The 12,440-nt window shown below is 38.3% G+C and overlaps 15 non-coding genes across 15 annotated transcripts; all 15 read left to right on the top strand.

The window, feature by feature from the left end:
* The first annotated feature begins 151 nt into the window (after window positions 1–151).
* On the top strand, window positions 152–223 carry Trnae-uuc. Its single transcript has one exon. It is a non-coding gene; the product is annotated as a tRNA-Glu (tRNA).
* Window positions 224–964: 741 nt separating this feature from the next.
* On the top strand, window positions 965–1,066 carry Trnaf-gaa. Its single transcript has one exon. It is a non-coding gene; the product is annotated as a tRNA-Phe (tRNA).
* Window positions 1,067–1,497: 431 nt separating this feature from the next.
* Window positions 1,498–1,600, top strand: Trnaf-gaa. Its single transcript has one exon. It is a non-coding gene; the product is annotated as a tRNA-Phe (tRNA).
* A 435-nt stretch (window positions 1,601–2,035) lies between these two features.
* Trnaf-gaa lies at window positions 2,036–2,137 on the top strand. Its single transcript has one exon. It is a non-coding gene; the product is annotated as a tRNA-Phe (tRNA).
* Window positions 2,138–3,131: 994 nt separating this feature from the next.
* Window positions 3,132–3,233, top strand: Trnaf-gaa. The gene has a single exon. It is a non-coding gene; the product is annotated as a tRNA-Phe (tRNA).
* A 432-nt stretch (window positions 3,234–3,665) lies between these two features.
* On the top strand, window positions 3,666–3,767 carry Trnaf-gaa. The gene has a single exon. It is a non-coding gene; the product is annotated as a tRNA-Phe (tRNA).
* A 991-nt stretch (window positions 3,768–4,758) lies between these two features.
* Trnaf-gaa lies at window positions 4,759–4,860 on the top strand. The gene has a single exon. It is a non-coding gene; the product is annotated as a tRNA-Phe (tRNA).
* A 431-nt stretch (window positions 4,861–5,291) lies between these two features.
* Window positions 5,292–5,393, top strand: Trnaf-gaa. The gene has a single exon. It is a non-coding gene; the product is annotated as a tRNA-Phe (tRNA).
* A 712-nt stretch (window positions 5,394–6,105) lies between these two features.
* Window positions 6,106–6,177, top strand: Trnae-uuc. Its single transcript has one exon. It is a non-coding gene; the product is annotated as a tRNA-Glu (tRNA).
* Window positions 6,178–6,384: 207 nt separating this feature from the next.
* Window positions 6,385–6,486, top strand: Trnaf-gaa. The gene has a single exon. It is a non-coding gene; the product is annotated as a tRNA-Phe (tRNA).
* Window positions 6,487–6,918: 432 nt separating this feature from the next.
* On the top strand, window positions 6,919–7,020 carry Trnaf-gaa. The gene has a single exon. It is a non-coding gene; the product is annotated as a tRNA-Phe (tRNA).
* A 178-nt stretch (window positions 7,021–7,198) lies between these two features.
* Trnae-uuc lies at window positions 7,199–7,270 on the top strand. The gene has a single exon. It is a non-coding gene; the product is annotated as a tRNA-Glu (tRNA).
* Window positions 7,271–7,453: 183 nt separating this feature from the next.
* Window positions 7,454–7,555, top strand: Trnaf-gaa. Its single transcript has one exon. It is a non-coding gene; the product is annotated as a tRNA-Phe (tRNA).
* A 453-nt stretch (window positions 7,556–8,008) lies between these two features.
* On the top strand, window positions 8,009–8,110 carry Trnaf-gaa. The gene has a single exon. It is a non-coding gene; the product is annotated as a tRNA-Phe (tRNA).
* A 178-nt stretch (window positions 8,111–8,288) lies between these two features.
* On the top strand, window positions 8,289–8,360 carry Trnae-uuc. The gene has a single exon. It is a non-coding gene; the product is annotated as a tRNA-Glu (tRNA).
* Window positions 8,361–12,440: the final 4,080 nt, after the last annotated feature.

Raw genomic sequence — 12,440 nt, 5'->3', positions numbered from 1 at the left:
AGCTCTTTCACAGTCAAGACACGGCAGACATGTTTGTAAAGAATGGTACAAATATGAGCTTGATAAATTTATGGAGAAAACATCATCGTATCATAATACTATTCTTCGCGCTGTATTTAATCAAGAAAACAATTCCTAAGGTGAGCAGATATCCCATATGGTCTAGCGGTTAGGATTTCTGGTTTTCACCCAGACGGCCCGGGTCCGACTCCCGGTATGGGAAAAAATCCATTTTTTTAAATCTAGAAGGTCTTACTTTTATAATTAGATAAAGTTTTGATTATTGCGCAAAAACAATGGCGAAGAAGAGCAGTCCTTCTTTGGTTGCCATTTTGCGCACTTTTTATTTTTTTATTCACAATTCATCATATTTAAGCCCGAGCAGACTAAGTCTGGACAAGAACGTGCCGAAAAAGCTCAGTTGGGAGAGCGTCAGACTGAAGATCTGAAGGTCCTTGGTGCAATCCGGAGAGTTTGTAGGAACTCTGAACAATCCCGGGTTTCGGCATTTCTTTAAACCATTTTTGTTGACTGTAGCTCTTTCACAGTCAAGACACGGCAGGCATGTTTGTAAAGTATGGCACAAATATGAGCTTAATAAATTTATGGAGAAAACATCATCGTATTATGATACTATTCTTCGCGCTGTTAATAAGCAAGAAAACATTTCCTAAGTTGAGCAGATATCCCATATGGTCTAGCGGTTAGGATTTCTGGTTTTCACTCAGACTGCCAGGGTTCAACTCCCGGTACGGGAAAATTTCTTTTATTTTAATCTAGAAGTTCTTACCGATTTAATTAGATAAAGTTTCGACTATTGCGCAAAAACAAAGTTTTGAATATTGCGCAAAAACAATTGCGAGGAAGAGCAGTCCTTCTTTGGATGCCATTTTGGCACTTTCTATTTTTTCATACAAAATTCATCATATTTAAGCCCGAGCAGACTAATTCTGCACATGAATGTGCCGAAATAGCTCAGTTGGGAGAGCGTCAGACTGAAGATCTGAAGGTCCCTGGTTCAATCCGGAGAGTTTGTAGGAACTCTGAAAAATCCCGGGTTTCGGCATTTTTTTAACCATTTTTGTTAACTGGAGCTCTTTCACAGTCAAGACACGGCAGACATGTTTGTAAAGAATGGCACAAATATGAGCTTGTTAAATTTATGGAGAAAACATCATCGTATCATAATACTATTCTTCGCAATGTATTTAATCAAGAAAACATTTCCTAAGTTGAGCAGATATCCCATATGGACTAGCGGTTAGGATTTCTGGTTTTCACCCAGACGGCACGGGTTGTACTCCCGGTATGGGAAAAATGCATTTTTTTAAATCTAGAAGGTCTTACTTTTATAATTAGATAAAGTTTTGATTATTGCGCAAAAACAATGGCAAAGAAGAGCAGTCCTTCTTTGGTTGCCATTTTGCGCACTTTTTATTTTTTCATTCAAAATTCATCATATTTAAGCCCGAGCAGACTAAGGCTGGACATGAACGTGCCGAAATAGCTCAGTTGGGAGAGCGTCAGACTGAAGATCTGAAGGTCCTTGGTGCAATTCCGCAGAGTTTGTAGGAACTCTGAACAATCCCGGGTTTCGGCATTTCTTTAAACCATTTTTGTTGACTGGAGCTCTTTCACAGTCAAGACGCGGCAGACATGTTTGTAAAGAATGGCACAAATATGAGCTTGATAAATTTATGGCGAAAACATCATCGTATCATAATACTATTCTTCGCAAGGTATTTAATCAAGAAAACATTTCCTAAGGTGAGCAGATATATATCCCATATGGTCTAGCAGTTAGGATATCTGGTTTTCACTCAGACGGACCGGATGCGACTCCCGGTATGGGAAAAATGCATTTTTTTAAATCTAGAAGGTCTTACTTTTATAATTAGATAAAGTTTTGATTATTGCGCAAAAACAATTGCGAGGAAGAGCAGTCCTTCTTTGGTTGCCATTTTGGCACTTTTTATTTTTTCATACAAAATTCATCATATTTAAGCCCGAGCAGACTAAGTCTGGACATGAACGTGCCGAAATAGCTCAGTTGGGAGAGCGTCAGTATGAAGATCTGAAGGTCCCTGGTTCAATCCGGAGAGTTTGTAGGAACTCTGAAAAATCCCGGGTTTCGGCATTTTTTTAAACCATTTTCGTTAACTGGAGCTCTTTCACAGTCAAGACGCGGCAGACATGTTTGTAAAGAATGGCACAAATATGAGCTTGATAAATTTATGGAGAAAACATCATCGTATCATAATACTATTCTTCGCAATGTATTTAATCAAGAAAACATTTCCTAAGGTGAGCAGATATATATCCCATATGGTCTAGCGGTTAGGATATCTGGTTGTCACTCAGACGGACCGGGTGCGACTCCCGGTATGGTAAAAATGCATTTTTTTAAATCTAGAAGGTCTTACTCTTATAATTAGATAAAGTTTTGATTATTCCGCAAAAACAATGGCGAAGAAGAGCAGTCCTTCTTTGGTTGCCATTTTGCGCACTTTTTATTTTTTTACTCAAAATTCATCATATTTAAGCCCGAGCAGACAAAGTCTGGACATGAACGTGACGAAATAGCTCAGTTGGGAGAGCGTCAGACTGACGATCTGAAGGTCCTTGGTGCAATCCGGAGAGTTTGTAGGAACTCTGAACAATCCCGGGTTTCGACATTTCTTTAAACCATTTTTGTTGACTGTAGATTTTCACAGTCAAGACACGGCAGACATGTTTGTAAAGTATGGCACAAATATGAGATTAATAAATTTATGGAGAAAACATCACCGTATCATGATACTATTCTTTGCGCTGTTAATAAGCAAGAAAACATTTTCTAAGTTAAGCAGATATCCCATATGGTCTAGCGGTTAGGATTTCTGGTTTTCACCCAGACTGCCAGGGTTCTACTCCCGGTACGGGAAAATCTCTTTTATTTTAATCTAGAAGTTCTTACCGATTTAATTAGATAAAGTTTCGACTATTGCGCAAAAACAAAGTTTTGAATATTGCGCAAAAAACAATGGCGAGGAAGAGCAGTCTTTTTTTGGTTGCCATTTTGGCACTTTTTATTTTTTCATTCAAAATTCATCATATTTAAGCCCGAGCAGACTAAGTGTGGACATGAACGTGCCGAAATAGCTCAGTTGGGAGAGCGTCAGACTGAAGATCTAACGGTCCCTGGTTCAATCCGGAGAGTTTGTAGGAACTCTGAAAAATCCCGGGTTTCGGCATTTTTTTAAACCATTTTTGTTAACTGGAGCTCTTTCACAGTCAAGACACGTCAGACATGTTTGTAAAGTATGGCACATATATGAGCTTAATAAATTTATGGAGAAAACATCATCGTATCATGATACTATTCTTCGCGCTGTTAATAAGCAAGAAAACATTTCCTAAGTTGAGCAGATATCCCATATGGTCTAGCGGTTAGGATTTCTGGTTTTCACCCAGACGGCCCGGGTTCTACTCAAGGTATGGGAAAAATGCATTTTTTTTAATCTAGAAGGTCTTACTTTTATAATTAGAAAAAGTTTTGATTATTGCGCAAAAACAATGGCGAAGAAGAGCAGTCCTTCTTTGTTTGACATTTTGCGCACTTTTTATTTTTTCATACAAAATTCATCATATTTAAGCCCGAGCAGACGAAGTCTGGACGTGAACTTGCCGAAATAGCTCAGTTGGGAGAGCGTCAGACTGAAGATCTGAAGGTCCCTGGTTCAATCCGGAGAGTTTGTAGGAACTCTGAACATTCCCGGGTTTCGGCAATTTTTTAAACCATTTTTGTTGACTGGAGCTCTTTCACAGTCAAGACACGGCAGACATGTTTGTAAAGAATAGTACAAATATGAGCTTGATAAATTTATGGAGAAAACATCATCGTATCATAATACTATTCTTCGCGCTGTATTTAATCAAGAAAACATATCCTAAGGTGAGCAGATATCCCATATGGTCTAGCGGTTAGGATTTCTGCTTTTCACCCAGACTGCCAGGGTTCGACTCCCGGTATTGGAAAAAATGCATTTTTTTAAATCTAGAAGTTCTTACTTTTATATTTAGATAAAGTTTTGATTATTGCGCAAAAACAATGGCGAAGAAGAGCAGTCCTTCTTTGGTTGCCATTTTGCCCACTTTTTATTTTTTTATTCAAAATTCATCATATTTAAGCCCGAGCAGACTAAGTCTGGACATGAACGTGACGAAATAGCTCAGTTGGGAGAGCGTCAGACTGACGATCTGAAGGTCCTTGGTGCAATCCGGAGAGTTTGTAGGAACTCTGAACAATCCCGGGTTTCGACATTTCTTTAAACCATTTTTGTTGACTGTAGATTTTCACAGTCAAGACACGGCAGACATGTTTGTAAAGTATGGCACAAATATGAGCATAATAAATTTATGGAGAAAACATCACCGTATCATGATACTATTCTTTGCTCTGTTAATAAGCAAGAAAACATTTTCTAAGTTAAGCAGATATCCCATATGGTCTAGCGGTTAGGATTTCTGATTTTCACCCAGACTGCCAGGGTTCGACTCCCGGTACGGGAAAATCTCTTTTATTTTAATCTAGAAGTTCTTACCGATTTAATTAGATAAAGTTTCGACTATTGCGCAAAAACAAAGTTTTGAATATTGCGCAAAAAACAATGGCGAGGAAGAGCAGTCTTTTTTTGGTTGCCATTTTGGCACTTTTTATTTTTTCATTCAAAATTCATCATATTTAAGCCCGAGCAGACTAAGTGTGGACATGAACGTGCCGAAATAGCTCAGTTGGGAGAGCGTCAGACTGAAGATCTGAAGGTCCCTGGTTCAATCCGGAGAGTTTGTATGAACTCTGAAAAATCCCGGGTTTCGGCATTTTTTTAAACCATTTTTGTTAACTGGAGCTCTTTCACAGTCAAGACACGGCAGACATGTTTGTAAAGTATGGCACAAATATGAGCTTAATAAATTTATGGAGAAAACATCATCGTATCATGATACTATTCTCCGCGCTGTTAATAAGCAAGAAAACATTTCCTAAGTTGAGGAGATATCCAATATGGTCTAGCGGTTAGGATTTCTGGTTTTCACCCAGACGGCCCGGGTTTTACTCAAGGTATGGGAAAAATGCATTTTTTTTAATCTAGAAGGTCTTACTTTTATAATTAGAAAAAGTTTTGATTATTGCGCAAAAACAATGGCGAAGAAGAGCAGTCCTTCTTTGTTTGACATTTTGCGCACTTTTTAGTTTTTCATACAAAATTCATCATATTTAAGCCCGAGCAGACGAAGTCTGGACATGAACAACCGAAATAGCTCAGTTGTGAGAGCATCAGACTGAAGATCTGAAGGTCCCTGGTTCAATCCGGAGAGTTTGTAATAATTCTGAAAAATCCCGGGTTTCGGCATTTTTTAAACCATTTTTGTTAACTGGAGCTCTTTCACAGTCAAGACACGGCAGACATGTTTGTAAAGAATGGCACAAATATGAGCTTGATAAATTTATGGAGAAAACATCATCGTATCATAATACTATTCTTCGCAATGTATTTAATCAAGAAAACATTTCCTAAGGTGAGCAGATATCCCATATGGTCTAGCGGTTAGGATTTCTGCTTTTCACCCAGACTGCCAGGGTTCGACTCCCGGTATGGGAAAAAATGCATTTTTTTAAATCTAGAAGTTCTTACTTTTATATTTAGATAAAGTTTTGATTATTGCGCAAAAACAATGGCGAAGAAGAGCAGTCCTTCTTTGGTTGCCATTTTGCCCACTTTTTATTTTTTTATTCAAAATTCATCATATTTAAGCCCGAGCAGACTAAGTCTGGACGTAAACGTGCCGAAATAGCTCAAATGGGAGAGCGTCAGACAGAAGATCTGAAGGTCCCTGGTTCAATCCAGAGAGTTTGTAGCAACTCTGAAAAATCCCGGGTTCCGGCATTTTTTTAAACCATTTTTGTTAACTGGAGCTCTTTCACTGTCAAGACACGGCAGACATGTTTGTAAAGAATGGCACAAATATGAGCTTGATACATTTATGGAGAAAACATCATCGTATCATAATACTATTCTTCGCGCTGTATTTAATCAAGAAAACATTTCCTAAGGTGAGCAGGTATCCCATATGGTCTAGCGGTTAGGATTTCTGGTTTTCACCCAGACGGCCCGGGTTCGACTCCCGTTATGGGAAAATCTCTTTTATTTTAATTTAGAAGTTCTTACCGATTTAATTAGATAAAGTCTCGACTATTGCGCAAAAACAAAGTTTTGATTATTGCGCAAAAACAATGGCGAGGAAGAGCAGTCCTTCTTTGGTTGCCATTTTGGCACTTTTTAATTTTTTCATTCAAAATTCATCATAATTAAGCCCGAGCAGACTAAGTGTGGAAATGAACGTGCCGAAAAAGCTCAGTTGGGAGAGCGTCAGACTGAAGATCTGAAGGTCCCTGGTTCAATCCGGAGAGTTTGTAGGAACTCTGAAAAATCCCGGGTTTCGGCATTTTTTTAAACCATTTTTGTTAACTGGAGCTCTTTCACAGTCAAGACACGGCAGACATGTTTGTAAAGTGTGGCACATATATGAGCTTAATAAATTTATGGAGAAAACATCATCGTATCATGATACTATTCTTCGCGCTGTTAATAAGCGAGAAAACATTTCCTAAGTTGAGCAGATATCCCATATGGTCTAGCGCTTAGGATTTCTGGTTTTCACCAAGACGGCCCGGGTTCGACTCCCTGTATGGGAAAAATGCATTTTTTTAAATCTAGAAGGTCTTACTTTTATAATTAGAAAAAGTTTTGATTATTGCGCAAAAACAATGGCGAAGAAGAGCAGTCCTTCTTTGTTTGACATTTTGCGCACTTTTTAGTTTTTCATACAAAATTCATCATATTTAAGCCCGAGTAGACGAAGTCTGGACATGAAGTTGCCAAAATAGCTCAGTTGGGAGAGCGTCAGCCTGAAGATCTGAAGGTCCCTGGTTCAATCCATAGAGTTTGTAGGAACTCTGATTATTTCCGGGTTTCGGCATTTCTTTAAACCATTTTTGTTGACTGTAGCTCTTTCACAGTCAAGACACGGCAGACATGTTTGTAAAGAATGGTACAAATATGAGCTTGATAAATATATGGAGAAAAAATCATCGTATCATAATACTATTCTTCGCGCTGTATTTAATCAAGAAAACATTTCCTAAGGTGAGCAGATATCCCATATGGTCTAGCGGTTAGGATTTCTGGTTTTCACCCAGACTGCCAGGGTTCGACTCCCGGTATGGGAAAAAATGCATTTTTTTAAATCTAGAAGGTCTTACTTTTATAATTAGATAAAGTTTTGATTATTGCGCAAAAACAATGGCGAAGAAGAGCAGTCCTTCTTTGTTTGACATTTTGCGCACTTTTTATTTTTTCATACAAAATTCATCATATTTAAGCCCGAGCAGACAAAGTCTGGACATGAACGTGCCGGAATAGCTCTGTTGGGAGAGCGTCAGACTGAAGATCTGAAGGTCCCTGGTTCAATCCGGAGAGTTTGTAGGAACTCTGAAAAATCCCGGGTTTCGGCATATTTTTAAACCATTTTTGTTGACTGGAGCTCTTTGACAGTCAAGACACGGCAGACATGTTTTTAAAGTATGGCACAAATATGAGCTTGATAAATTTATGGAGAAAACCTCATCGTATCATGATACTATTTTTCGCGCTGTTAATAAGCAAGAAACGATTTCCTAAGTTAAGCAGATATCCCATATGGTCTAGCGGTTAGGATTTCTGGTTTTCACCCAGACTGCCAGAGTTCGACTCCCGGTAAGGAAAATCTCTTTTATTTTAATCTAGAAGTTCTTACCTATTTAATTAGAAAAAGTTTCGACTATTGCGCAAAAACAAAGTTTTGATTATTGCGCAAAAAATGTCGAGGAAGAGCAGTCCTTCTTTGGTTGCCATTTTGGCACTTTTTATTTTTTCATTCAAAATTCATCATATTTAAGCCCAAGCAGACTAAGTCTGGACATGAACGTGCCGAAATAGCTCAGTTGGGAGAGCGTCAGACTGAAGATCAGAAGGTCCCTGGTTCAATCCAGAGAGTTTGTGGGAACTCTGAAAAGTCCCGGTTTTCGGCAATTCTTTAAACCATTTTTGTTGACTGGAGCTCTTTCACAGTCAAGACACGGTAGACATGTTTGTAAAGAATGGCACAAATATGAGCTTGATAAATTTATGGAGTAAACATCATCGTATCATGATACTATTCTTCGCGCTGTATTTAATCAAGAAAACATTTCCTAAGGTGAGAAGATATCCCATATGGTATAGCGGTTAGGATTTCTGGTTTTCACCCAGAAGGCCAGGGTTCGACTCCCGGTATGGGAAAAATTCCTTTTTTAAATCTAGAAGGTCTTACTTTTATAATTATATAAAGTTTTGATTATTGCGCAAAAACAATGGCGAGGAAGAGCAGTCCTTCTTTGGTTGCCATTTTGCGCAAAATTTTTTTGCATTCAAAATTCATCATATTTAAGCCCGAGCAGACTAAGTCTGGACATGAACAACCGAAATAGCTCAGTTGTGAGAGCATCAGACTGAAGATCTGAAGGTCCCTGGTTCAATCCGGAGAGTTTGTAGGAACTCTGAACATCCTCGTTTTTCGGCATTTCTAAAAACCATTTTTGTTGACTGTAGCTCTTTCACAGTCAAGACACGGCAGACATGTTTGTAAAGAATCGTACAAATATGAGCTTAATAAATTTATGGAGAAAACATCATCGTATCTTAATACTATTCTTCGCGCTGTGTTTAATCAAGAAAACATTTCCTAAGGTGAGCAGATATCCGATATGGTCTAGCGGTTAGGATTTCTGTTTTTCACCCAGACTGCCAGGGTTCTACTACCGGTATGGGAAAACATGCATTTTTTTAAATCTAGAAGTTCTTACTTTTATAATTAGATAAAGTTTTGATTATTGCGAAAAAACAATGGCGAGGAAGAGCAGTCCTTCTTTGGTTGCCATTTTGCGCACTTTTTATTTTTTCATACAAAATTCATCATATTTACGCCCGAGCAGACTAATGTTGAACATGAACGTGCCGAAAAAACTCAGTTGAGAGAGCGTCAGACTGAAGATCTGAAGGTCCCTGGTTCAACCCGGAGAGTTTGTAGGAACTCTGAAAAATCGCGGTTTTCGGCATTTTTTTAAACCATTTTTGTTGACTGGAGCTCTTTCACAGTCAAGACACGGCAGACATGTTTGTTAAGTATGGCACAAATATGAGCTTGATAAATTTATGGAGAAAACATCATCGAATCATAATACTATTCTTCGCGCTGTATTTAGTCAAGAAAACATTTCCTAAGGTAAGCAGATATCCAATATGGTCTAGCGGTTAGGATTTCTGGTTTTCACCAAGACTGCCCGGGTTCGACTCCCGGTATGGGAAAAATGCATTTTTTTAAATCTAGAAGGTATTACTTTTATAATTAGATAAAGTGTTGATTATTGCGCAAAAACAATGGCGAGGAAGAGCAGTGCTTCTTTGGTTGCCATTTTGCGCAAAATTTTTTTGCATTCAAAATTCATCATATTTAAGCCCGAGCAGACTAAGTCTGGACATGAACAACCGAAATAGCTCAGTTGTGAGTGCATCAGACTGAAGATCTGAAGGTCCCTGGTTCAATCCGGAGAGTTTGTAATAATTCTGAAAAATCCCGGGTTTCGGCATTTTTTAAACCATTTTTGTTAACTGGAGCTCTTTCACAGTCAAGACACGGCAGACATGTTTGTAAAGAATGGCACAAATATGAGCTTGATAAATTTATGGAAAAACATCATCGTATCATAATACTATTCTTCGCAATGTATTTAATCAAGAAAACATTTCCTAAGGTGAGCAGATATATATCCCATATGGTCTACCGGTTAGGATTTCTGGTTTTTACCCAGACGGCCCGGGTTCGACTCCCGGTATGGGAAAAACGCATTTTTTTAAATCTAGAAGGTCTTACTTTTATAATTAGATAAAGTTTTGATTATTGCGCAAAAACAATGGCGAAGAAGAGCAGTCCTTCTTTGTTTGACATTTTGCGCACTTTTTAGTTTTTCATACAAAATGCATCATATTTAAGCCCGAGCAGACGAAGTCTGGACATGAACGTGCCGGAATAGCTCAGTTGGGAGAGCGTCCGACTGAAGATCTGAAGTTCCCTGGTTCAATCCGGAGAGTTTGTAGGAACTCTGAACATCCCCGTTTTTCGGCATTTCTTTAAACCATTTTTGTTGACTGTAGCTCTTTCACAGTCAAGACACGGCAGACATGTTTGTAAAGAATCGTACAAATATGAGCTTAATAAATTTATGGAGAAAACATCATCGTATCTTATTACTATTCTTCGCGCTGTGTTTAATCAAGAAAACATTTCCTAAGGTGAGCAGATATCCCATATGGTCTAGCGGTTAGGATTTCTGGTTTTCACCCAGACTGCCAGGGTTCTACTACCGGTATGGGAAAAAATGCATTTTTTTAAATCTAGAAGTTCTTACTTTTATAATTAGATAAAGTTTTGATTATTGCGAAAAAACAATGGCGAGGAAGAGCAGTCCTTCTTTGGTGCCATTTTGCGCACTTTTTATTTTTTCATACAAAATTCATCATATTTAAGCCCGAGCAGACTAAGTCTGGACATGAACGTGCCGAAAAAGCGCAGTAGGGAGAGCGTCAGACTGAAGATCTGAAGGTCCGTGGTTCAATCCGGAGAGTTTGTAGGAACTCTGAAAAATCCCGGGTTTCGGCATATTTTTAAACCATTTTTGTTGACTGGAGCTCTTTGACAGTCAAGACACGGCAGACATGTTTTTAAAGTATGGCACAAATATGAGCTTGATAAATTTATGGAGAAAACCTCATCGTATCATGATACTATTTTTTGCGCTGTTGATAAGCAAGAAATGATTTCCTAAGTTGAGCAGATATCCCATATGGTCTAGCGGTTAGGATTTCTGGTTTTCACCCAGACTGCCAGAGTTCGACTCCCGGTAAGGAAAATCTCTTTTATTTAAATCTAGAAGTTCTTACCTATTTAATTAGAAAAAGTTTCGACTATTGCGCAAAAACAAAGTTTTGATTATTGCGTAAAAAATGTCGAGGAAGAGCAGTCCTTCTTTGGTTGCCATTTTGGCACTTTTTATTTTTTCATTCAAAATTCATCATATTTAAGCCCGAGCAGACTAAGTCTGGACATGAACGTGCCGAAAAAGCGCAGTAGGGAGAGCGTCAGACTGAAGATCTGAAGGTCCGTGGTTCAATCCGGAGAGTTTGTAGGAACTCTGAACATCCCCGTTTTTCGGCATTTCTTTAAACCATTTTTGTTGACTGTAGCTCTTTCACAGTCAAGACACGGCAGGCATGTTTGTAAAGAATCGTACAAATATGAGCTTGATAAATTTATGGAGAAAACATCATCGTATATTAATACTATTCTTCGCGCTGTATTTAATCAAGAAAACATTTCCTAAGGTGAGCAGATATCCCATATGGTCTAGCGGTTAGGATTTCTGGTTTTCACCCAGACTGCCAGGGTTCTACTACCGGTATGGGAAAAAATGCATTTTTTTAAATCTAGAAGTTCTTACTTTTATAATTAGATAAAGTTTTGATTATTGCGAAAAAACAATGGCGAGGAAGAGCAGTCCTTCTTTGGTTGCCATTTTGAGCACTTTTTATTTTTTCATACAAAATTCATAATATTTACGCCCGAGCAGACTAATGCTGAACATGAACGTGCCGAAAAAACTCAGTTGAGAGAGCGTCAGACTGAAGATCTGAAGGTCCCTGGTTCAACCCGGAGAGTTTGTAGGAACTCTGAAAAATCCCGGGTTTCGGCATTTTTTTAAACCATTTTTGTTAACTGGAGCTCTTTCACTGTCAAGACACGGCTTACATGTTTGTAAAGTATGGCACAAATATGAGTTTGATGAATTTATGGAGAAAACATCATCGTATCATGATACTATTATTCGCGCTGTTAATAAGAAAGAAAACAATACCTAAGGTGAACAGATATCCCATATGGTCTAGAGGTTAGGATTTCTGGTTTTCACACAGACTGCCCGGGTTCGACTCCCGTTATGGGAAAAATGAATTTTTTTAAATCTAGAAGGTCTGACTTTTATAAAAAAAAATTTCTCATTCAAAATTCATCATATTTAAGCCCGAGCAGACTAAGTCTGGACATGAACGTGTTAAAATAGCTCAGTTGGGATAGCGTCAGACTGAAGATCTGAAGGTCACTGGTTCAATCTGGAGAGTTTGTAGGAACTCTGAAAAATCCCGGGTTTCTGGATTTTTTTAAACCATTTTTGTTAACTGGAGCTCTTTCACAGTCAAGACACGGCAGACATGTTTGTAAAGAATGGCACAAATATGAGCTTGATAAATTTATGGAGAAAACATCATCGT

This window comes from Nematostella vectensis, chromosome 11 (genome assembly GCF_932526225.1).
Source record: "Nematostella vectensis chromosome 11, jaNemVect1.1, whole genome shotgun sequence".
Classification (NCBI taxonomy): Eukaryota; Metazoa; Cnidaria; class Anthozoa; order Actiniaria; family Edwardsiidae; genus Nematostella; species Nematostella vectensis.
Note: the sequence above shows the minus strand (reverse complement) of the source record. Positions and strands in the feature narration are given on the sequence as shown.